Source organism: Narcine bancroftii, chromosome 10 (assembly GCF_036971445.1).
Source record: "Narcine bancroftii isolate sNarBan1 chromosome 10, sNarBan1.hap1, whole genome shotgun sequence".
Taxonomy (NCBI): Eukaryota; Metazoa; Chordata; class Chondrichthyes; order Torpediniformes; family Narcinidae; genus Narcine; species Narcine bancroftii.
The window spans coordinates 104,357,004-104,382,262 of NC_091478.1; the positions used below are offsets into that span (position 1 = coordinate 104,357,004).

At 38.8% G+C, this 25,259-nt stretch overlaps 1 long non-coding RNA gene across 5 annotated transcripts in view; it reads right to left on the reverse strand.

Annotated features, from left to right (window-relative positions):
• Positions 1 to 1,330: 1,330 nt before the first annotated feature.
• LOC138745067 (uncharacterized) overlaps positions 1,331 to 25,259 on the reverse strand; it is a 40,380-nt gene continuing 16,451 nt past the window's right edge. Inside the window, exons 2-6 of one of the 5 annotated variants that reach the window (XR_011345991.1) lie at positions 23,251 to 23,290; positions 19,731 to 19,765; positions 7,617 to 7,733; positions 3,090 to 3,309; positions 1,331 to 1,503 (exon numbers count right to left, since the gene is read on the reverse strand). This is a non-coding gene — a long non-coding RNA (uncharacterized lncRNA). The other 4 variants (XR_011345990.1, XR_011345989.1, XR_011345988.1 and 1 more) reach the window with 4 other exon arrangements.

Genomic DNA, 25,259 nt, shown 5'->3' on the forward strand with positions numbered 1-25,259 from the left:
ACCAAAGGAACAGCTCACACTAACCAACTGAGATTCTCATTTGCACAAAACAATATTTAATGATTTAGGTTTATAGATTAAATACTTGTCCTGCATATGTATTTATTGACTGTATGTGCGTTATGTCTGGTTGTGTGTCTGCATGTTTTGCACCGAGAACCGGAGAACACTCTTTCGTCAGGTTGTACTTATACAATCAGCTGACAATAAACTTGATTTGATTTGACTTGACTTGAGTAATGAAAGATTGCTTTTAGGAGGATAGACTGGAGTGGCCATAGAGGATTGTTCTTTTTACAGCATGGAAACTCAGAGATTTCAATGAAAGATTTAACCAGAGCACATACCTGGTAAATAGTTTCTAGTGATTGAGGTCCTTTAACAAGAAGGCACAGATTTAAGATGAATGACAAAATTACAGGGTACCTATATTGCTGGGATTGGGAATAAACTGTTGAGTGGAAATTGGCTTAATGGTCATCTTTAAAAATTCAATTGGATAGATATCTGAAGAAGAAATTATATGTATGTGCACAAAGAGCAAAAGAATTGGTGTTGGAGCGGGGACATGTGGAGTCTCAGGGGTCGGTGGCCAAGTTCAGGGAACAGTGGCCCCTCTAGGGGATTGTGTATGTGATTGATGACAAAAATTGAGTCTTAATTTGAGATGTAACACTGAATGTAGACCAGTCACTCGGCACCCACTGCCATCATGTTTCATTCACCGTAGCCTTCTGTGCGAGCTCAGGGTGGGCGGGCTGAAGTTCAACGTGTACAGGTGTGGTGCAGCCACCATGTACAGAGCTCCCACTGACCTGTAAATAGTTATTGCTATAACCTCTCCTCGCAAATTGTGTCGTTACTACCACATCGACAAACCCTGTATAATAGATAAGAGTTCGTGATTTGGAGATGTAACACTTGTCACTGTTTTGTTGCCACAGGTTATGTTGCTTTTCGGTTTTAGTTGGAGTTGTATGTGTGTTTTGTGTTTGTAATGTTGTAGTTTGAATAAAGTTTGTACGTTTAAAGAAAGAGCAGGAGAATGGAACTAATCAGATTGCTCTCAAAAGAGACAGCATAGGTAACGGGTTTGAATGACCCTCTTTGCAAGCTGCTCCACGACTTCACAAACATTCTTCGTCCATTCTTGGTTTTATTGTTAAAGACAAAGTCTTTAATAATGAAACCAAGTCACATTATTCCAGATGTTTCCACTTCAAAGGAGGTTGTGGAATTGCTTTGTTTTATACAACAGCAATTTAGATACTTCTATTAAACAGATCAGATCAAGTACATAATGGACTAGATCTGCTCCAAAGATAGCACTACTTCCAGAACATCTTTATTTCTCTGCTGAAGCCTTTGTTTCCTGCCTTCGTATGGACTTAAGTCTGTATCTTCTTATCTGCTGGTTCCTTCTATTTTGTGCCACTTATGGAGTCCAAAACTGATTTAAATTCCTCCACTCTTGTACTGGAAATTGTTCTTGTTGACCCTAAACTTGATACAAGAACAACAGGCCCATATAAAACACAGCATTTATTTCCTGCCAGAACAAAGATCATTGGAGATTTTAGTTGTTAGTTTTAATGTTTCCTTAATTATTTTTAGTGCAAGTTAGATTTTATGCTTTAACTATAGAGAAATAGTCATTTTTTAATTAGAAATATTTTGACAGGGTCAAGTGACCAAACAGGATGTTGACCATAGCAATGGGCCAAATGTGGAGCTCAGTGGCTGAAGGACCCCCACATAGGCTGGAGGCGACTTGTGGTCAAAGGACACACACTAGTCTGCAAGAAGATGGAGACAGGCTCATGGGACCCAGGATTTGGAACTAGGATCCAAGAGGCTGCTGAGGGCAAGAAGGGCTCTTGAAGGGCTGTGGGCACTGAAGACTTCCTGATCATATTGGAAGTTTGGATCTGGAGCTCAAGTTGCCGGTGGTTTGAACTGGAGTCTGTACAGCTGCAGAGGCTGCGGCAGCAGTGGAGGTGAATTCACGGACACTCAGTGTTTCTGAAGAGACTCTCTTTTGCTTTTCTTTCTCCTATTAAGCGCCCTGGGAAAGGCTCATGGTGACTCTTTATTTTCCTTACAACAGAGGAAAATTAAAGTATATCATGCATATTATACCACTTGATGGTAAAGGCATTCCCAAAATTGATGTTTTTGAGAGTTAATGCGTATGGAAGTGAAAGTTTTGCCATCTAGAGTCAAAATATTTCTGTGAATGGGGCTGACTACCTGTACTGAGACAAACATCCAGAAACATGATGTTGGAGTGTGAGAAGTTGGGCTCCTTGTGGGAGGGAGCTCCTGATGCTCCGCTAGAAGGAGAAGCACTGGGGCAGGAGGGCCTTTCTGTGAAATGGTAGCTCTACCCCATTAATGCCTACAAGGGCCAAGGCAGCAGATACAATTGGATTCACACTTTACCATCAGCTTTCTCACTTTCATCCATGTGTGAAAATTGGGAAATATGCTGAGGTATACTGAAAGCTCATTTATTCCTTGTTTGTTGTCGTTTTCTTGTAAATCAGTGTTGAACCAATTTTGTGTGGTTAGGGATTTTACATTTTGTTACTTCCTTAAATAGTTATGGACTATTTTATGAGTCATTTCATTGCTTTAACAATGTCCAATGGGTGACTTTTTACCATTGTTGCTTGGGCAGTGATGTAACTAGGTGAACTACTGGCTTGATGTAAAACTGACAAGATTTTCATTTCCACTGAAAATATTTCTGAACTTTTTTTCTTCTTGCCCCCATAAAAATTTGTTTCTCTTGTGCTTCTACAGCAGATGGGCATCAGTGACAAGATCATCAGGTACTGCCTTTTCCTTGTGGTCCTTGGTAAGGTGGTGGTAAACAACCCTTTTCACTCTTGTTCCTTGTCTGGTGAACATAGTCTTACAGTTCTAAGATTGAGGGGGAACATTTTCCTTCCAAATAAGGTTGAGAGGGGAGCTGAGCAGAAAAGGTCTTCTCAATCATTTGCTGCCCTTGTCCTCAAAAATGATCCATCAACAAAATGTGAAATATTTTCTTATTTAACAACATCTTAACAAAATTTCTCAATCACCTGTGGTCTACGGTAGAAAACACAACCCAAAAGGAAATAGGTTATTAAAAGGTTGAGGAACTGCGTGCTCTTGAGATCTGGTACAGATGAGGAGATGAAGCTTGCGATAGCTCTGCCATTTGAAAGGGGATCCTTGAAGAACCAGGTGGCCTTCTTTGGCTCGTATGTCCTCAGGACTACAATTCTCCAGTCCATAAATGATTTTTCTTAAACATGTTTTCTGTATGAGAAGCATAGAAGAAATATTACTGATGCTGTGTAAAATGATTCTTTGGTCGAATGTTGAACTTGCACACGATAAATGAATGACACAGATGTGAATAAATTTAAATATAATTGGATCCATTGACAAGAATGAAGAGCCCAAAAGTGTGGTAATGAACAGAAATCAAATTCTGCTTTAGATGACATCTGAATTAAGCAGAGTACAACGGACTGGAATGTACCAGTTGTTTTTAACCCTCCATAAAATTAACAATGTACATTAAGTCAAAGTCTTCCATTCATTTGTGACATGTGGCACGATCAGTAAATGATTTTATATTTTTATTGAAAATATTCCAAGTGTTTAAGGACATATTTACAAACTGTATTAATGAAGCCAATAAACTTAATGGGAAGTATAAACACGATGCTGGGGGAATTCTTCAGGTCAAACAGTGAACTTTATGTTGCAAAGATAAAGATACATAACTAACATTTTGGGCTTGAGCCCTTCATCAAGATCTGAGCAAAATGTAGGCTGGAGCCTGAACAAAAGGGTGGGGGGTAGGAGCACTGTCCCACAAACAGGAGGTAAAAGGTGGTTAAGGGAGGGAGGGAAAACAGGCTCGGCTGTGGGGGGGTTGGGGTATTTGTGGGCAATTCCCCCCAAATGAGTTATTGTTCCCCCTGACCCACCTGCAGCACTAGCATACTAGCTTCACTAGGGAGTTGCAGAGTGTGGAAAAAGTCCGCTCAGAGGCTCCACAGCTGCGAGAGCATGCATTGTCCCGAGTGGGATAGGAATGGGTTTGCCTGTGAGACCCTAGATGCCCGAGTGACTAACACTCCTCACCCAAATGTATTCACAAAGGCTGTCAACAGGACCAAAAGAAAGACAAATGAGACTGATCTCAGCAGCAGACAGCACATTTGGGTAAGGGTGGATGGAGAAAGCCTGGGGATGTTTGTACGTATGGGAACAAATCCAGCAATCGTTACTGGGATCTACTCGAACCAAACAGATCCCACAGGGAACCATTCTCTTGTGAAACTCACCAGAGACAATGTTAAAAGAATTAACCGAACATGGATTAAATTGAAAGCCACATTCCGTACTACCCTGATGGACACTTGCCCGTGATGGAAAACCTTGTTGATTAGAAGACCACAGTTTTAATTTACAATTGCAGGACCCCCACCCCCGCTGAGTGAGCTCTCAAACAGCACCTCCCTAATGTTTATCCTAATGCCCCTGATTAGATCTCTTCTGACGCCTACTCTGAGGGTATACCAGGAAACTGGTGGAAGGGGAATGGCTGTGAATGGAGAGGGAAGGGAGTGGACAGATGGAGGAAAGAAGACAGAAGGATGGAGAAGAGAGGGAGATCGGGGAGTGAGGTAGTAGAAACTGAAAAAGAAAACCATGTCAATCAAAGCTAAGGAGGTTGTTGATTTTAGTGCAGAAGGCAAATGCATATTAATTCAAAATGTGCAAATTATGGAAGTTTGAAAGAAAAAAAATCAGAGCTGGGGAGAGTTCTGCTTTTAAAATGCAGATGTGCCACTCTGTGAATTTTGTATTTCAATGGTCAAAGTTTGAAAGCTATGCCACTGGGGTATTTCAGAAAACACACTGAGCCTTCTGGTAATAGTTTTTTTTCAAATGTTTTAAACCAGCTATTCTCAATGGGGCCCATCACACATCCCACCCACCCACCCACCCCCCCCCCATCCCCCTATGTAGGGCCACAGCACCTTTAAGTAAAATCCTCACATAACATAAATATATTTTTTCATGTAGTTGGTGGGAGAGAAGTACAGAAGAAACCAAAAGCTGACTGCTTCACAGTGAAGGGGGCCCATAAACTTTGAGGAGAATCCTAGAGGGGCCATAGCGGGGAAAAAGCATTGAGAATGCCTGGTTTAAACCTTGCTAGTCAAAAACTCTGCATTATTTTTGCAAATGCTTTCTTTCCAAGTTCATTCAATGTTGCAAAATGACACTATGTTGAAGGATAGACAACTTTCCCATTCCCTGTGACCATGAAGGATGGACAACCTTCCCATCCCCTGTACACATGAAGGATAGACAACCTTCCCATCCCCCATGACCATGAAAGATAGACAACCTTCCCATCCCATGACCATGAAGGATGAACAACCATCCCATTCCCTGTGACCATGAAGGATAGACAACTTTCCCATCCCCCATGACCATGAAGGATGGATAACCTTCCCATCCTCCGTGACCATGAAGGATGGACAACCTTCCCATCCCCCATGACCATGAAGGATGAACAACCTTCCCATCCCCCATGACCATGAAGGATAGACAACTTTCCCATCCCCTGTGACCATGAAGGATAGACAACTTTTCCATCCCCCATGAACTTAATGAGACTTATTGGTAAAAATGATACTTTACGAGTCAGATGATTCTGATATTTTAACCCTGCTGTCATGGTGAAGAAACAAAGATCAAACCACAAAATCCAACTTTAACGTTTATATGCTTATTCTCAGGAGGACAAGATACCTTGAAAAGCAAACTTTTTCACCATGGGCGTCACACTTGATTTGATATCCGCTCTGAAAATTGGAGGTTACTCATCTTACAAAGCTTGACTAATAATTGCACTCAGTATGACTAAACTCCAAAAACTGAAATAAAAACACACTTTCAACAACCCTAATGATCAGATTTCCGTATCAGCGACGCAAACTGGAATTATTTACATTTTTAGCTTATTTTTGAAGAAATGCTCAACAGACTTTTTTTGTTGGCACTCAAATTATGAATGCATGGGCATGGCCAGAGGTTCCCCACAATATTGTTGCATTTAATGTTATGGAAAATACACTCTACATAATTATGATAAACAAACATCATATTGGGTATCCTGATGCCTTCACAGTCATTGCCATGGACTTCAACTTGTAAAGTCTTTTCCTTTTACAAAAGGATCTGTATGCCTGCAGCCTACAAGTACAATGACCAGATGTGGGGTGATGGCCATCATTATTGTCAGATACTTTTCTAATGAACTGCTTTGGGACTTCCCTGCTCACCTGCTGGAATTATATTAAAAGTTATTGCTGTATGTACAAAACATAAAAGTCATCCACCACCCTTTGAGTGCAATGTTGACCACAGAACTTGATTATAGAGATGGCAATGGGGTTAAGAAAATAACCAGGGCTAATATAGGAAACAAACATTTAACCTTAGAGGAATAACCAAGGAGAAGTGGAAACAGCAAAGTCCTGATTGTATGATTTCATGCAAAGTTCAATAATCTCCATCATCTGTCGTACTGTGACGATGACTCGAGTTAAAATTAAATATATCAATTAGAGCGGCAGAGCAGAGAAGGTTCGACCAGCAATTTGTATTCCGAGCACAGCACATCATTCAATGACTTGTTTTGATCATAGATTTCATGCAGCTTTCAAAAGGCCACCATGATGTAAGTCTTCAAACCAAACTCCATCCCAGCAATTGTGAGATATTTTAACACGTTGAACTCTCGGGAGTTCAAAATGTAATTGGTCAATAATAGAAACACTCATCAAGTTAGGTGGAAACTTTGGACTGAGAAAGAATCAGGCTTCCAGGTCAAGGACTCATCATCATAAGCAGGAAAATAGAAAATAAATTTCTTTCAATTAGTCATATCTGAAAATTTAATGAGCAATAAAGTGCTCTGGTGTGAACTGAAAAGAGCAACACTCAAGGTGTTCTCCAGGGTCTCAATTGAAATAAAAGTCAATGCTTCAGAAATAGGTCTTCGATCACTTTATTGGCAGAGAATAAAAGAGTATGGATGAGAAGAACTTTGGGGCCTGTGAAAGCACGAATGGCGATGATAAGGCAGTGTTCCCATGGTCAGGAAACTCCAGGGAAGAGGAGCACAGGGTGAGGATTCATAAAGCTACACATTTAGGAGATGCATCACTGGAGGAAGATTATGACATAACCATGATTTTCCTGCTCTTGTATGCTAGATTGTGAACTCTTCTGAGTGCTTTAATGTAAAATACTTTTATAAATGAATGCATTCAAAGCAACGCCAGAAAGAGGCACTAAATGTTACTAAATAATACTACATAGCCCACTCCCCATTCTCCCTCTCTTCTTTCCTCCGGCTCTCCATCCCCTTCCCTCTCCTTTCACAGAGCCAACCCTCTCCCTTGTTTGCTGCTGTGCCTTCCCTCCCTTATCCGCCTATTACCTCCTGCCTGTGGGACTGTGCTCTCCTCCTGCCCCTCTCCCTCCCCCCCCCCACCATTCTGTTCAGGTGCCTATCTACATTTTGCTCATACCTTGATGAAGGGCTCAAGCCTGAAAGGTGGTTTATGTATCTTTATCTTTGCGATATAAAGTACATTGTTTGACCTGCTGCATTTCTCCAGCATCATGTTTTACTTCAGTCACGGTGTCTGCAAATAAATATTAATAATGTTCAGTACATGTTGGCTAGATGAGTATTTCCCTTACCAAAAAAAACCGACCTTAAAGTAATTTAGCTCTATCAGTTCTGCAGAGTACCCTTGCTTAATCTTCACTTCCTTACCTATGAAGGTGTACAACTTTGCTGAACACCAGGATATTCCTGGTGACCCTTGACCTTTATGAATCACTGTGACATCTTTCAATTATGACTTTATAGTCCTGGTAAAGCTTAATATCCTGAAAAAAATGTGTTGAACAATAATTGGCCTCAACTTTCAGTTAGAAAACAAATAATTTCAATGGCATGGACATACTGCTTGCAGAGGTAATACAACACTCATCTGCTTTTAGTAGATAGTAATTTTCTCTCTGCATAAGTTTTTAGTGGGCCTTAGGGGATCAAATTAGAAATTTAGGAGCATAGGTTGTCAAGTTCGGCAAGTTTTCCAATGATTATTAAGGCAGGATCTTAGAGTCAAGCACGTGCAGCCTAAGGTGTAATACAATTTCTTCTCTGAGTCTACAGAGACCCTTGTCTTCTGAGGAACCCCATTCTGCTTCTCTCCATTCCCAGGAGAGGATCTGGCAACTTGCAGGAGTCGGCAGCCATTTCAAGGCAAATGTGCAGTGGAAAATCCAGAGTCTGCCCCTTGTGCAATGTAAGTCTTGACCGTGTGATACGGCTCTTTCCAATTTGGAAAATTGCTGGTTCAAATCCCACTTCAAAAACTAGAATGCAAGATCTGAGCTTATGTTCCAGTGAGGCGCTGGTAGTTTTGCAGGATCTAAATCTTGGATGAAAGATTTTTTGGCACTATTTCAACAAAATGTGAGAAAATATCCTTGGCTTTTTGGCCTATACATGAGAACATTGCTCATTTTGGGATCTTGGTGCATGAACCATTGATTAATGTATTTCCTATAGTGAGAACACTTCAGAAAATTAATGAACACCAGGCACATAAATTACCACATTAATGTACATTGTTCATTTACATTGTCTTGCAAAAGGTTTAAAAATCTGACCCTATTACCTGTAAGACATGATGAAATATGAAAGCAATGGTGGTGCATTTTTAAATTTTTTAAAAACTTTTCACACTGTGAACCATATGAACCAAAATACATACAAATATTTCCCTCTTAAATATACACAGTGGCATTTTCTCCCCTTTTTTCCCCCTACCTTCCCCCCCTTCCCACCCTCCCTCCAAAACCAATAAACATTCAACATATACAATACAATAAAACCATTAAACAATGTCATCACACAATGAAAAATAAACCAGAAAAATGTGTCATCTACTTTTACACATTGGATCAGGTAGTTTTGTCTTCTTATCATTTTAGGGGTGGAGGTCCGAGGCAAGCCCTCTCTGATATGTTCCATGTACGGTTCCCAAATTTGTTCAAATAATGTGACTTTATTTTTTAAATTGTATGTTATTTTTTCCAATGGAAATATTTATTCATTTCCATATACCATTGCTGTACTCTCAGACTCTCTTCTGATTTCCAAGTTGACGTTATACATTTTTTTGCCTCAGCTAAGGCTATCATAATAAATCTTTTTTGCACTTCATCCAGTTTGAGGCCTAATTCTTTACTTCTTATATTACTTAGAAGAAAGATCTCTGGATTTTTTTGTATGTTGTTTTTTGTGATATTATTTAATACCTGATTTCCCAAAACTTTTCCACTTTCTCACATGCCCAAATTGCATGTACCGTTGTTCCCATTTCCTTCTTACAGCAAAAACATCTGTCTGATAATGGTGGATCCCATTTTTTTTTAACTTTTGGGCTGTGATATATAACCCGTGTAACCAATTATATTGTATCATGCGTAACCTTATGTTTATTATATTCTTCATAGTTCCAGAACATAACTTTTTGCATGTTTCATTTTTTTATCTTTATGTTTAAATACTTTTCCCACTTTTGTTTGGGTTTATAGCTTATTTCATCATTTTTCTTCTCTTGAAGTTTGATGTACATGTTCATTATAAATCTTTTAATTATCATTGTTTCTGTAATCACATATTCAAAGCTGCTTCCTTCTGGTAATCTCAGTCTGCTTCCCAATTTGTCCTTTAAGTAGGTTTTCAGTTGATGGTATGCAAACATTGTACCGAGTTATTCCATATTTGTACTTCATTTGTTCAAATGTTAATAAATTATTTCCCAAAAAACAATTTTCTATTCTTTTATTTCCTTTTCTCTCCCATTCTCTAAAGGAATGGTTATCTATTGTAAAAGGGATTAGCTGATTTCGCATCAATAATAATTTTGGTATTTGATAATTTGTTTTTTTCCTTTCTAAGTGAATCTTCTTCCATATATTGAGTAAAACATACAATTCGGGTGAGCTTTTATATCGTACCAGCTTTTTATCCCACTTCTAAAGTATATGTTCCGGTACCTTTTCCCCTATTTTATATAGCTCTATCGTAGTCCAATCTGGATTTTCCTTTGTCTGATAAAAATCTGATAAATACCTTAATTGTGCTGCTCTATAATAATTTTTAAAGTTTGGTACCTGCAAACCATCTTGGTTCTACCTCTCTGTTAATTTATCTAATGCTATCCTTGGTTTCCCACCTTTCCATAGAAATTTCCTTACTATTCTCTTCAGTTCATTAAAGAATTTCTCTGTTAAGGGAATTGGCAACGATTGAAATAAGTACTGTATCCTTGGGAAGACATTCATTTTAATGCAATTTACCCTCCCTATCAATGTTAGTGGTAATTCTTTCCAATGTTCTAAGTCTTCCTGCAATTTCTTTATTAGTGGCTGATAATTTAATTTGTACAAGTGGCTTAAATTATTATCTAACCTAATACCTAGGTATCGAATTGCTTGTGTTTGCCATTTAAATGATGATTCTTTTTTAAATTCTGTATAATCCACATTACTCATTGGCATCACTTCACTTTTATTTACGTTGATCTTGTACCCCGATATTTCTCCATACTCCTTCAATTTCTTATGTAGTTCTTTTATTGATATTTCTGGTTCTGTTAAGTATACTATGATGTCATCTGCAAATAATCTGATTTTATACTCCTTTATTTTTATCCCTTTTATTTTATTTTCTGTTCTTATCAGTTCTGCCAATGGTTCTATTGCTAAAGCAAACAGTGAGGGAGATAATGGACATCCCTGCCTAGTTGACCTACTTAATTTAAATTGGTTCGATATATATACATTTACTGTTACCTTTGGCAATGGTCCATTATATAATGCTTTAATCCAATTAATATATTTTTCTGGTAGATTGAACCTCTGTAATACTTTTAATAAATAATTCCATTCTACCCTGTCAAAGGCTTTTTCTGCATCTAAAGCAACAGCCACTGTTGGCTTCTTATTTTCTTGCATTGTATGAATTAAATTAATAAATTTACAGACATTATCTGCTGTTCGTCTTTTCTTAATAAATCCAATTTGATCTTGTTTTACTATTTTTGGTACAAAGTCGGCCAATCTGTTTGCTAATAAATTTGCTATTATCTTATAATCTTGTTTTATAGATTTCTATTGGGAATCCATCCTCTCCAGGCATTTTATTGCTTGGCAGCTTTTTTAATATATCCTGTACTTCCTCTATTTCAAATGGTTTTATCAGTTTGTTTTGTTCCTCTTGCAATTTTGGCAGTTCAATTTTAGTTAAAAACTCTTCTACTTTATCATCTTTCCCCTCATTCTCAGTTTGGTATAATTGTTCATAAAATTCCTTAAAGTTCTCATGAATCTCCATTGGATTATATGTAATTTGTTTGTCCTTTTTCCTTGATGCCAATACAGTTCTTTTAGCTTGTTGTTTTAAGTTGCCAGGCTAATATTTTGTGTGTTTTTTCTCCTAGTTCATAATACTTTTTCTTTATTTTCATTATGTTCTTCTCCTCCTTATACCTTTGTAATGTTTCATATTTTATTTTTTTGTCCACCAATTCTCTTCTTTTTGTTATATCATCCCTTGTTGCTAGTTCTTTTTCTGTACTTACTATTTCCCTTTCCAGCTGTTCTATTTCCCAATTGTATTCCTTCTTCATCTTAGTTACATAACTTATTATCTGCCCTCTGATGAAGGCTTTCATTGCATCCCATAATATAAATTTGTCTTTCACTGATTCCGTATTTATTTCAAAGTACGTTTTAATTTGGCGTTCAATAAACTCTCTAAATTCGTGCCTTTTAAGTGGCATGGAGTTTAACCTCCATCTATATGTTCTTAGTGGGATGTCCTCCAGTTCTATTGCTAATTACAGGGGTGAGTGATTAGATATCAATCTAGCTTTATATTCATTTTACCTAACTCTCCCTTGAATATGGGCCAACACCAAAAATCCTTGAGTATGTTTTATGCCTACTCAAATAATATGAGTATTCCTTCTCCCTTGGGTGCTGCCTCCTCCATATATCCATAAGTTTCATTTCCTGCATTGATCTAACCATAAATTTGGCCACTTTATTCTTTTTGCTAGTCTTTTGTCCCGTTTTATCCAACATTGGAACAAAATTAAGGTTAAAATCCCCTCCTATCATTATATTCACTTGCATATCTACCATCTTCAAAATAATATCTTGCATAAACTTTTGATCCTCTTCATTAGGTGCATATATATTGGAAAAAATTCCAAAATTCTGAAGATATCTGACACTTTATAATTACATAGCTCCCTGCTGGATGTATTATTTCCTCTTTTATTTTGATTGGTACATTTTATTAATTAATATAGGTACGCCTTTAGCTTTTGAATTATATGATGCTGCCGCTATGTGCCCCACCCAGTCTCTCTTTAATTTATTATGTTCCACTTCAATTAGATGCATTTCTTGCACAAATGCTCTGTCTATTTTCTTCTTTTTTCAGTAAATTTAATAGCCTCTTCCATTTAATTTGGTTATGTATTCCATTAATATTTATAGTCATATAAATCAACATGGCCATCTCATACCCTGTTTACACCTCATTTCCACTTCCTCACAAAGCAATGGTGGTGTTAATGTTGTTTTAAAACCCCATGGTAAAATATTAGACAAATGGAGAAACTCTTAAATTCAAACTCACAGGTTGAGGACATAATTATTGATGAACATTGCTGCTAGTTTAGGGCTTTTTTGAAAGCTGGGTTCAAGTCATTTCACGTTGTATCCTTTATACAGTTTTCATCTACCCTCAGAGAACAGCTTTAAAAATTCTTAATCATTAGATATTTTGTTTACATGTTGGTCATCTTCCTTTTAGTTCTTTTCTGGCAAGAATATTAAAACATCCCCATTTAAATCACTTACAAAGATTTCTCAATTGCTCAAGAATTAGTAGTTTGATCTCTCGGCTATTTTCAATGAGCAAATTCAACTGACATAATAATAGAGAGATAGCCAGCAAGGACTATTTGGGATCCTTATTCAATTGGATCGTAGGAGATACAAGGATGAGAACAAATGTTTCATGGCTCACATTGGCAGTAGGCAAGGATGTAAAACCAATGGGAGGATATAAAAATGTTTCAAAGTTATTTTTAAATGTAACCAGTCAAAATCAGGGAAGATTATTGATGCACCATCAATAATCACAAACAACTGAAGTTGTGAAACTGAATTAACTAGAGACTGGAACAGCCGTCCACATCATTGACTGATCAAGGCAGAGTGAAATGGGGAGCATGCAAAGGGCTATGGGTAGGATTGGTCTCGGGAGGTGTGTCCAGCCGGCAGCAGCCAATCATAGCATAACAGTGGTTTACCACAATTATCTTTAACAGAGGATTTACACTTTGTAGTGAATGCAAATTAAGATTAGAATGGGCCTACAGAGCAAAAGGAAAAAAAAACTGCTGGAGGTACTCATCGGGTGAGCGGCATCAGTAGGAGAGAAAGAATTGTCGACATTCTGAGTCAGAACATTTCAACTTGATAAAGGTCTTGACGAAAGGTTCTGATCTGAAATATCTCCCACTGATGTTGCTTGTCCTGCTCAGTTCCTTCAGCAGATTGATTTTTCTCTCCTGATTGCAGTCTCTCATGTAACTCCAAAATCAGGATCATACTGAGCAAAACATTATCATTGCTTCACATTTTTAAAGTCTGCAGCTTTACGATTCTATTTCATTTCTTACCAGCTGTAGGTGGTTTGCATAACAGCAGTTCCACCGATCAGTGTATGTGGTCTGGGTGGTTAATTTCTGTTATTGTGACTTTCGGTTTACCAGCCAGAAGAGGGAAAGTTCACATGAAGTGATAATTACATAAACCTCACCTCAGTAAAATGTTGGTTTCATCAGAAACACGCAAATTTACAATAAATCTCTATGGAGTAAATTAATAACTTTGAAGTGAGATTTGACTACTATTGTGGACGCATCAATGGTTCACTGCCTTTCGTTGGATTGTTGCTCCTTTTACCCTTTGTCCCCAACCCACCCACATCTGTACCCCAACTCCATCCCAACTCCATACCTTGCCCTTGAATGATCTATGCCTCAAAACTAAAGAGGCCTCCTAGTCTAGAAGAAGATTGTCACCTGTATCTTCCTTATTCTCCACCAGAACACAGAAGCAGCCTTTATTTTAACTTCCATGCTGATGAGTTCCTATTTTTGCAGACACTCCAATTTCTGAAATGGAATCCTATCGATCAAGGTCTCTGTTGGTCTCCGTTGTGTTGACTATCCTTTCAGAATATTAGCATGGAGATTCTGCTTTAGCTAAAACATAATGTGGAACTGACCCCCTCCTCCTCCCCCCCCCACCACCCAAAATTACCCTGAAATTTATTTATGTACAATGGCGATTTTGATAAGTTTCAGTATGATTTAAAAGTAAAGACTTTACGATCCTTTTAAACAGTCCCTAAGTAAGCATTTTGAGGCTAATGGGGTTCTACAAAGTTCAACCTGCACACAGACCATAACCTTCCATATCCTTCCCATCAATGCACTGATCCAAATTTTTCTTAACTGTCAAAATTTAAGAAAGAAATTCTTAAATTTTCAGCTGGCACAACAGTTTAGGAGGAATGTAAATATAAGGGTGAAGAGAATTAACATAATTGGGAACTTTGTCAATGTTGGCCTCCTGAAGTGGTCTTCGTCTGATGAAACAGCAGGCTACATGCACTTTTGAACAAGTCCCAATGCAAACGTGAGGAACGATTCTGTTTTCAGTTAAGCAGGTTGAGCCTTCTCATCTCAATACTAAAATCTCTAACCTTAAGCTACTCTTCCTTTCTGATAGAGAGATCAGTTTTGTTCAGCGAACAATGAATGCTTTCTCAAACAATTCCTTTTATGATCTAGTCTTCATGCTCTCACAGATATTCCTTTGGCCCTAATCCTTTACCACTGCCTGTTCCAGCAAAGCCTATCAGACTTGAAATACTAACTCCATTTCTTTTTAGAAACATGGACAAACACAAGGCCTTGGCCCATCTAGTCTAGGCAAAATTATTATTCTGCCTTGTTTCATGGACCTGCACCTGGACCATAGACCTCCCATTGATGGATCTATCTACATATTTTTGAAATGTCAAAATTGAACCCTCATTCACCATTTCAGCTGGCAATCATTCCACACTCCCCCCCCCCCACCCCCCACCTCTCTCTGCATAAAGAAGTTACTCAAAATGGGTCCTTTTAAGTATTTGCCCTTTTAGCCTTACACACGTCGACTAGTACTTGTGTTGGTGGACAAAACGTGCTTCCATTTACTTTGTCTACACCTCTCATAATTACGTGTACCTCTATCAAAGGTACAATTTAGTATCTATTTCCAAGAAAATTGGCGGCACTGCTGGACCTGCTGTAACGGCAGCGCTGCCACTGGTACGGACCCGTTGGGAGTGGGGCGCGGAGTCCCAGTGCCCTCGCAGATGTCCAACGCCCAGTCTGACTGCTGTCAGCTCCATACAGGCTTTAAACCACCTGTGAATGGAGCCGATGGTGGCTTTATCTAAAAATACTGCCACCATGTGATCTTTGCCCAAGATGATCAGCAGCCATGAGGGGTTGCAGACTCCAGGGAAGCAGAAAATGAGGAGACCAACCTCCATTTGAGAAAGAGAAGCAGAGGAGATGACCCACAGGACAGTGACTATGGCGGCAGACCAGGGAGGGACTCCAAGGCTGAAGAACACCCAGCAGCAGGCTGTTGGTGACTCGAGGCGAGGAAACAATGAAGGCTGCTGGCTGTAGATGACTGCAAAGTGTTCACATCAGGCTGTGGGCTGCTGGAGACTGGCTGAAGGGGTACCAGGTATCAGAACTGGGAGGGTATCAAGGGGACTGAAGCATTCCTGATGTGTCAGGGTTTCACATCTGGAGATGGTTTGGACTGGACTCTGGCTGCACAGGCTGCAGGAGGGCTGGAGGCAAATCCATGGACAGACAATGACTCTGAGGGGACTTTTTTTGCTTCTCCTTCTCTGACTGTAAGAGGCGCTTCAGGCAAATTTTGCTGATGGAGAATCTATCTGCCTTACAGCAGATGAAACAAATTCCATGTAATATTGTACTGTTATTACATTCTGTGTAATATTACTCTGCCTGTTACATGACAATACATTGAATCTTGAATAAATCTCTCCTCATTCCTCTATGCTCCAGGGAATAAAGGCCTAAAATACATCCTTTTTCCATTGATGCTGCTTGATCTGTTGTGTACGTCCAGCTTTTTACATTTTTATAGTAAATAACAATATTAATTTAATTAGGCTAATATAGTGTTGCATAGCACCTGGAAAATTGTTCATGAAATACTGGATTTCTGTAAATAAGGTCTTCTTCAGTGAACAACCCTTGCCTACCACACGAAAACAACTTTCTATGTCACAGAAGTTTTGCCTGTTGGAAGATTACAAATCATTTTAAATGTGGAGCAAGTTGATAGAATGCAGAGAAATAGGATGATCTTAGCTATCCCTTTCTATTTCTTCCACAGTTCACAACCAGCCAAATACTACCAACTAAACAAATAAAGCAGACTCGATGGGCCAATGGATCTTCTGATCCTCTATCATGTGATCTAACTACCTCAGTTAATGCCACTAATATTATTACAAAACACAACTGAGGATTTGCCCTTAGCATAGCCATTCTATGTATGGTTGAAATCAGAAACTCATCCAGGATTGGGATATTTTGAAAAGTGTTAGTTAATACTGCCCTTAAGGCTATTGCGCCATTCATTGAGATGATACTTAATCTCTAGCTGGTGATTTACCTCCACATCTCTCTGAAATTTTAAATTTAGACGTACAGCACAGTAATAAAGCCTTTCTGGCCCACAAGCCTAAATACACCAATTAACCTACGACCACCAACAACTCCTGTACGTTTTGATGGGAAGTAACTGAAGCACGTGGGAAAATGCAGGTAAGAATGTACAAACTCCTTACAGAGAGTGCTGGATTCTAGCAAGGCTTGTGATGCTGTAATAGTGTGGCGCTAAGCGTGTTACCCTTCAAATCACCCTGGAAAATTACCATTGTTACTGGAGAGCCCTGAAGTTGGCATTATCTTGTCTGGTTTAGGCAGGGTGAAGTCCAAATTTGATAAACAAAGAACTGTAGGATCGTGAACCATCAACTGTGGGTTAATTCATGGTCGAGCTGTTCACTCTGTCACTCATCCCCAGAGGCTGGGAAGGTTTGGCACACCTTGATCAAATCCCTCTGAATTTTCTCCACCTCAAAGGACAATGAAAATTATTCTCCTGTTCCTATAAGACAGTGATTCTCAACCTTTTTATTTCCACTTTAAGTATTCCCTATGCCATAGGTACTCTCTGATATGTGGGTGGTAAGAAAAAGTTTGATAACCACTGTTTTAATTGACTCGTTATGTGCACGGTTTCATAACTCCAAAAGAAATGGGCCAATGACAATTGGTTCTCAACCTTCCCTTCCCACTCACATTCCACCTTAAGCAACCCCTTTCCAATCACAGTGCACCAATAGGATCGGGATTACTTAAAGTGGGATGTGAGTGGAAAGAAAAAAGTTGAGAATCGCTGCTCTAAGATCATTTGAAGAGGCTCCGAGCTAACTATATGAGGTTGAATGGGTTTGCCTACTTAGATCAAAAAACCATTTGCACACACCACACCAGCCCATGTTGGCCAGCTTTGTTATATTTTTAACCAACTTGTTGGTTTGATGCAGTTCCTCTTCTCCTGCTATTGAAATTTTTGCCAGTTGAAAGATCATAAATGATACCAAGTCCACGGCGAAAATGGAACAATGAACATTACAAGGAACAGAAACAGCACTGAGAAATGTCAATTTGGAAGCAGATGGAACATCTAACCAACAATAATACTGATCAATAGAAGGAAAGTTGGACTTGCTTATTTTATACATTGGTGATTTTATCCTCCAATATCTTTAGGTCAGTGCCCTGTAGAGGAGGGTCAGAGTGTCCTCAAATGTGGTGCAAGCTCTTGAAAACTGAATTCCTCCTCTCACTGGACACAGGTGCAAGGATAAAAATGGATGTTCTTATAATTACCTCACCAGGCAACACTGACTTGGAAGTGATACCAAGCCAGAGAGTATAAAAGGCACATAATTAATGGGGTTTAACCCAAGATGGCAAAGGTGCATTCTCATTTCATCTGTGTGCACTAATTTAGCTTTCTTGCCACCCCAAGATCAGTTACTCCCCAAAATGTGATCCATTAAGGATGTCAATGACCTTTCTCACTCAAATTATTCAATCAGATGTAAATGATAGTTATTGTACGGAGGGAATCGATATAAAGTACTCTTATCTCTTTAATGGAATTGTCAAAGACCCACATCGATAACATGCAGTAAACAGAAGTAATTAATGAACTTGGACTGTATTTCTAAATGCCAGTCCAAATAACTCAGGTGCACTAGGATTGACATTGAGATCTGACACTCTGCACGCTTCCAGCAATTATTAGAGGTGCACAATAAAAAGAATATGATACCATCACGAAGGAAAAGGCTGTGAAGTATGGAGACATGTTTTTAGAGTTTTACAGAACATTACAGAAACTGCAGTGTTCACTTATGTTAGGTCTGCTTTGTTAATGAATGAGTGAGACAAACACCAGGCTGAGTCGAAATCAGGGTTCTTTGTTCTTTATTACCGGATTGTAACACTTGCGACTAAACATGTTAGTCGGAGAATGCATTCTGCCGTTATCAGCAAAATGGTGATTTTTTATACCCTTGGATATGTGCTTAGAACATCATCATATCATTACTTGTCCAATGACTAAAACTGTTGCTATCCTTTCCCTGCTAGCTTCCTGCCTCTCAATCCATCAATGTCTCTCTTATCTTGTAAGTACAAGGATGCATTCACATCTTGTTACAGCCCTGTACATTCCCATCTCATGATGTTTTACCTAACAGGAGTACAAGGACACCTCCCCTTCTTGTTACTGCCCTGTACAGGGTAACTCCCTACACATTCCCATCTCATGATGTTTTACCTTACACTTACAAGCTCTTTGTGTCTGTGAGATCTCCATTTCTAAAGTTCATATGAAACTTCTGTTACATCTGCTTCAAATGAAGTGAATGTATGAAAGTTCAGTTTAACTATTTTTTTTAACGATACTGCATGATAAAAGACATTCCCAATTACACCCAAGAAACTTAACAACACCATACATTTTGGAGAGTGTGAGGAAACGCATGGTAAACGCGGTACGAGGGGGCACAATCAACATTTGCTTTGTGAGTCAGCTGCTGGAAAATGTAAAGGCAGCTGCGATCCAAGCCATAGAACCATTGTATGTTAGGGCAGCCATTCTCAATCTATTCTAAATATTTGCAAAAGTTGAAGTTTCTTATTAGACAGCTGATCCTTTAAGGCACAGATTTGAGCAGTTCTATTAAAGCAGTCTTTGCTGTGCTTTTAAAAGCACATTCAAGTCTGGATATGTGCAAAAGACTACATTACTGACCTACTGCTCCCCCTAGTGGATTAGAAAATAGGCCCTACCTTCTGAAGCATCATTCTCCAAGATACAAGGTCACCTGAGAAGTTGAAATAACATTTTATTGCACCAATTACTGAGAGGGGAAAAGAGAGATGACATTCCTCCAACTTCATCCAAACAAAACAAATTAAGCCCATTTAAGAAAAATAATGATAGAATATATAATTATAGATTACATGGTAAAATTCATAAAGCGTACATACCCACCTACTATTATAGGTTACATAGTTTATCAATCAACACTTTACCAATCAATAATATTTAAATTCAAAATGGGAAATGCTTAAAAAACACTTGTTTGGTAGGAGGTAAATAAATGATTTAGAGGAGGCATCTATTCCATGCAGTTCAAACAAAAATGTGGGAGAAACTCAGCAAGACATGTAGCATTCTTTATGTAGCAAAGACAAAGCTACATAGCCAATGTTTTGGGCCTGAACCCATTATCAAGGTATGAGAAAAAAGCAGGCAGATTTCTGAATAAAATGGAGGGAGGGGCAGGTGTGGGGGAGAGGGGGAGGAGCATAGGCAATAGGGTCTGGGTGGGAGGGCACAAGAGAAAAACACTGAGAAATGATAGGAGAGGGGATATCTCACTGAATGGAGAGGGAAGGAGGTAGAGAGCAAAGGAGTCAGAGGGATGGGGAAGAGAGGGAGATGGGGGAAGTGGCCTAAAAGAAACTGGAGAAGTCAATGTTAATACCATCAGGCTGGAGAGTGCCCAAATGGAATTAGGTGAAGGTGTTTCTCCTCCAAACAAAATAAACTGAACATGTATTCTATGTTAATGTAAAATATATTAATTTCTGTTCCAATAGATTACGATTTGACTATATTTTTAAGTATAGTGTATCTACCTGGATCCTGCTGACCAATAATGTTCTGCCGATCTCAGTTCGGAGGACATAATTTTTTTGCCATTATGATTAATAATTTCACAACAAATGATGGAAAATGAACTAGTAAGTTCTGAGAAGACAGTAAATATCAGAGTTGTGCATCAGAAGGGTCTGGAGGAGTGGAACCAACAACAGGAAATAGCCTTTAATGCAGAAGATTTGGACCAAATCAATATCGTGAACCTGAACATCATATGGTAGAGAATTAACATCTGCTCAAAGAAGGATTTTGGCATCATTATTCACAGCCCTTGAAAAGTTCATGGGGTCCATAGCCAAAGAAAACAGGGCATTATAGGTTTCATAAATAGAACTATTCAATATGAAACGAAGTTCACAGTCTTCTTATACAAGATCTGATTAGATAACGCTTGGAATACGGTGTTCGCTTTGAGTCACACGGGGTGGCTGATATAGAAACTTTGGAAAAAATCCAAAGGAGAGCAAAAATAATGGCCTGTCTTAATGGGTTAAATATCCTTAGATATTCAGAAAGGTTTCAAACTTTGAAATGATTTGCCAGAAGTATCCAATATCACGATTGTAGTGACATTAAAAATTATAAAATGCAATCAAACCATTTTAAGAATAATTATTAGAGCCCCTGCAATCCAGGTTGAAATCTGGCGCTGTCTGTAAGGAACTTTTATGTTCTCCCTGTGTCTGCATGAATTTCCTCAAGGTACTCTGATTTCCTCCCACCCTTCAAAGCATACTGGGGTTGGAGGTTCATCGGGGTATTTGGGTGGCACAGGCTTATGGGCTGGAAGGTCCTGTTACCATGATGCATGCCCAAATTAAATCTTCAGTAAAGATATTAGTGACAAACGTTTGGTAGAAAATATTCATATGAATAATGCTTGATGTCATCATTTTTTTTTACAATAGGAGCTGGAGTAGGCCCTTTGTCCCGTCGAGCCAGCACCGCCATTTTACAGATCATGGCTGATCACTACCATCAGTACCCCTTTCCAGCCTTATCCCCATAACCCTTAACTCCTTTGCCCACTAGAGTCTTATCTAACTCTCTTTTGAACATAATCAGTGAATGCTCTGTGGCAGAGCATTCCACAGATTCACACTTCTCTGGGTATCATTTGGTATAAACATTTTAAGTTGCTAAAAGCACGATTAACTATTTAGGAAAAATTTTGTTTTCTTGATGGAAATATATGCTGGTAATGTTATAGACTAGGGAGAGACGCCAATAGGCCATTGGGCAGAATGAAATTAGTGTGGAGAATGGGGAAGTAAATGATGGATGAGATGGTAAGGGACATGAGTTGGCATTCAGAACTAGAAGATGTCATAGTTTGATTGGTCCTCAGCCAAAATCATTGGATAATCGGGGAATGTCTCGATGATAAGATGGTAAGGGACATGAGTTGGCATTCAGAACTAGAAGATGTCATAGTTTGATTGGTCCTCAGCCAAAATCATTGGATAATCAGGGAATGTCTCGATGATAAGATCGCAAGGACTGCATATCTGTGCATCTTTCACTGTGCCAAGGCAATGGCACCATTTACGCAATTTAAGGCCTGTCTTTGATTGTTTGAATCATCCAGCTTTGCCTAATGAGCACCACACAGACTGCAGCAGTTTGCCACCCACTCCTCAACAGCAAAAGAGCTCAGCCTTGCAAGTGATGCTTGCATCTCAAGAATGCATGCAATAAATGATGTACCTTACCAGCTACAAATATGGCAGATATGACATGACAACCTGGCCAAATGTAAGGGCATGTGGATTGGAAGGGACAGCAGTAAATTCTAGTAAGGAGCAAAAGGTATCTTTGTTACTGGAGCCTCAGTATTCAGCCCTTTTCTTTCAGTAATATATATTAATGATTTAAAATTAAATGCATAGAACATGGCTGTGGGGTTTGCTGTGAAGATTGAAGCTTTAGAGTGCAAGAAATAGATGTTCTGGTCAATTAAACAGAAAAGTAGACAAAGAAATTTAACTCAGGGATTGAGGAATGCATTGAGTCAAAGGAGGGAAAATTAATGGCAGGAAATTAATGTCTGATTTGCTAAGCATTTCCAACATCACCACCATACAAAGATTTTTATTGGGGTTTGAAATATTTATACAATATCGCACAACTTCTCTGACTGACAGTCAAACCTTTTGATCCTTGGCATCTTAAGGTTCAATGCGGAATATTAACGGCTGTGGTTTGGAGGAAGAAGGGGCTTCAATATCATTACACAATGACCTTCTGATCAGCACTTTCTCTAGGGTAAGTCCCTCATGGGGACCTGATGATCTGATCTTCATGTCCTACAATAAACTGTGACCTGCTACGCTCTTCCACTGGGCACGTGGGTTATAATCAGGGGCCCTTTCTAAATGATAGCTTAATTCACTCAGTTTGACGTAAGAGGTACATTCCAAGAACTCTCAACGGTAACATTTATGAAATCCCCAATTAACTTTTGCTATTATGATCTGTCATTTCTAACTGGTGTTATTATAACAATTAAGGCAATCTTACTGACAGAATTAAGGAAACGATAAACAGGAAAACACTATGGTGACATAAAGAGATAGCCCACAGGGATTACAAAGCAAATTGTTTGACCACACACACAAAGGAACAAAAGTGATTTTACTGTACCTGATGACAAAGACAACTTCACTTAGCTTCACCATTCCTTCTGTAAATATATATTATAAAAATAATTATCAAAGAATATAAATAGAATGAGGTAAAGTGATAATTTCTTACTCCAGTACCTCCAAAACATTCCTTGAAGTTTACTGACTATTTTTGCCTTCAGTATAATTTTGAGTGTATGTTATGAGATGTTCTGTGTGATATTCTTCTTTGGTAAACAAGTTCAAGCTCAAGTTTACTATCATCCGATTGCACAAATCCAACCCAACAAAACAACGCTCTCCTGTCCTTGGTGTAAAACAGGCAAACACACATCTAGACGTAACACAACATCGGACAAACGATACATATGCAAACCCTTGAAAGTTTGCAAAATTGTAAGTTGCTGTACATCCTCAAGTAGTTTGCATTTAAACACTTTGTGAATCTCTCAATCCAACTCTATGACCTTGATTGGAGATGTTCAGCCACATTTGGGATCAGGGCATTACGAGGAAGGCCAGAATTTATTTCCCTTTCCTGCCCTTCAGAAAATGATAGTAAGCTACCTTCTTGAATCACCATCGTCCCTCTAGTGAAGTTGCAGTTGCGAAGGGAATTCCGGGATTTTCACCCAGTGACAATGAAGGAGCAGGAATATATTTCGAAGTCAGAATGGTGTGCGACTGCTCTAGAATCTACGTTTGGTGGTGTGCCCATATACCTGAAACCCATGACCTCCTATTAGGTGGTGAAGCCTACAAATTTGAGACGTGCAGTGGGAGCTCATTGGGCGAGGAACTGCAGTGTCTTTTGTAAATGATAAATAGTGAAGCATGTGAAGGAAAATAGTGAATTTAGATAATAATTAAATGTTAATTCATCCTGGATGATGTTAGCTTTCTTGAGTATTATTGGAGGTGAATTCATCCAAGCAATGGAACTGCATTCCATCACAATCCTGAATTCACTTTTGGCAACATTACTTTCTAAAATTTATGTTGATATTATGGAAAAACAAAGAGAGTTCTGCTGGTAGATGTATTATTAGCATTTAAATCAGTAGATATTACACTAACTATTGGATCTTCATGGCCACAAGGTTCAAGAGTTTTACAGATGTTAGACTATCTACAATAAAATGCACATTGACGTATAGCTGTATCAAGCTGTCATCCACTCCAAAAAACAATGCCAACATTTAGCACCCGTACAAAAACCATACAAGCATTTTGTCAGCACTCTTGCCTTTCAGTCAGAAGACTGTGTACACCAGAGACTTCAATCTAAATCTCCAGTAAAGCATTGAATGCTGTTGCCTTCTGACAGATCATGCCTCTCAGGTAAAACATTAAACTAAGGCAATTTTTTCCTCTTAATGCACAAAAGTGCTTGAGAAACTCAGCAGGTCACACAGCGTTCTTTTGAGAGCAAATATACATTAGCTGTTCTGGGCCCTTCGTCAAGGTATTGCTTTTCTGTCAGGCTGAGAAAGAAATCGCATGCTGAAAATGTGAAGAGTTGCCTGTGGTGTCCTCATAAGTATTTTTCCCAATGCTAATGTCAATATTAAATAAGCAGACGGAGATGATCATGTTGCTATTTGAGGGATCTTATTGCACACAAATTTTCTCTTTTAGAACAATGAGTACTTTGAATAAGAAAATCATCTTACCATTGTAAGAAGTCTTCGAATTGAGAGAGTGGATTAAAAGTCCACCAGACTGATGCATGAAGACTGGATGGACAATGCTTATACTCACTGAAATTTAGAAGAATGAGAGAGGATCTCACTGAGACATAAAATTCTGCCAGGACAGGGGTGGGAGAAACTGCTTTACTCAGAGAATTGTGAACTCCCTGCCACAGAAGCTTGTTGAGACCAGTTCATTAGATATATTCAAAAGGGAGTTGGATCTGGCTAAAGGGATCAAAAGGTTGTATTGAGAAGGGTTGTGGCTGGCACTGCCCCCTACCTAGTTGGAGGACACACCAGCTGCCAATCAAGGTTTGGTTCTGCTCCACCCATT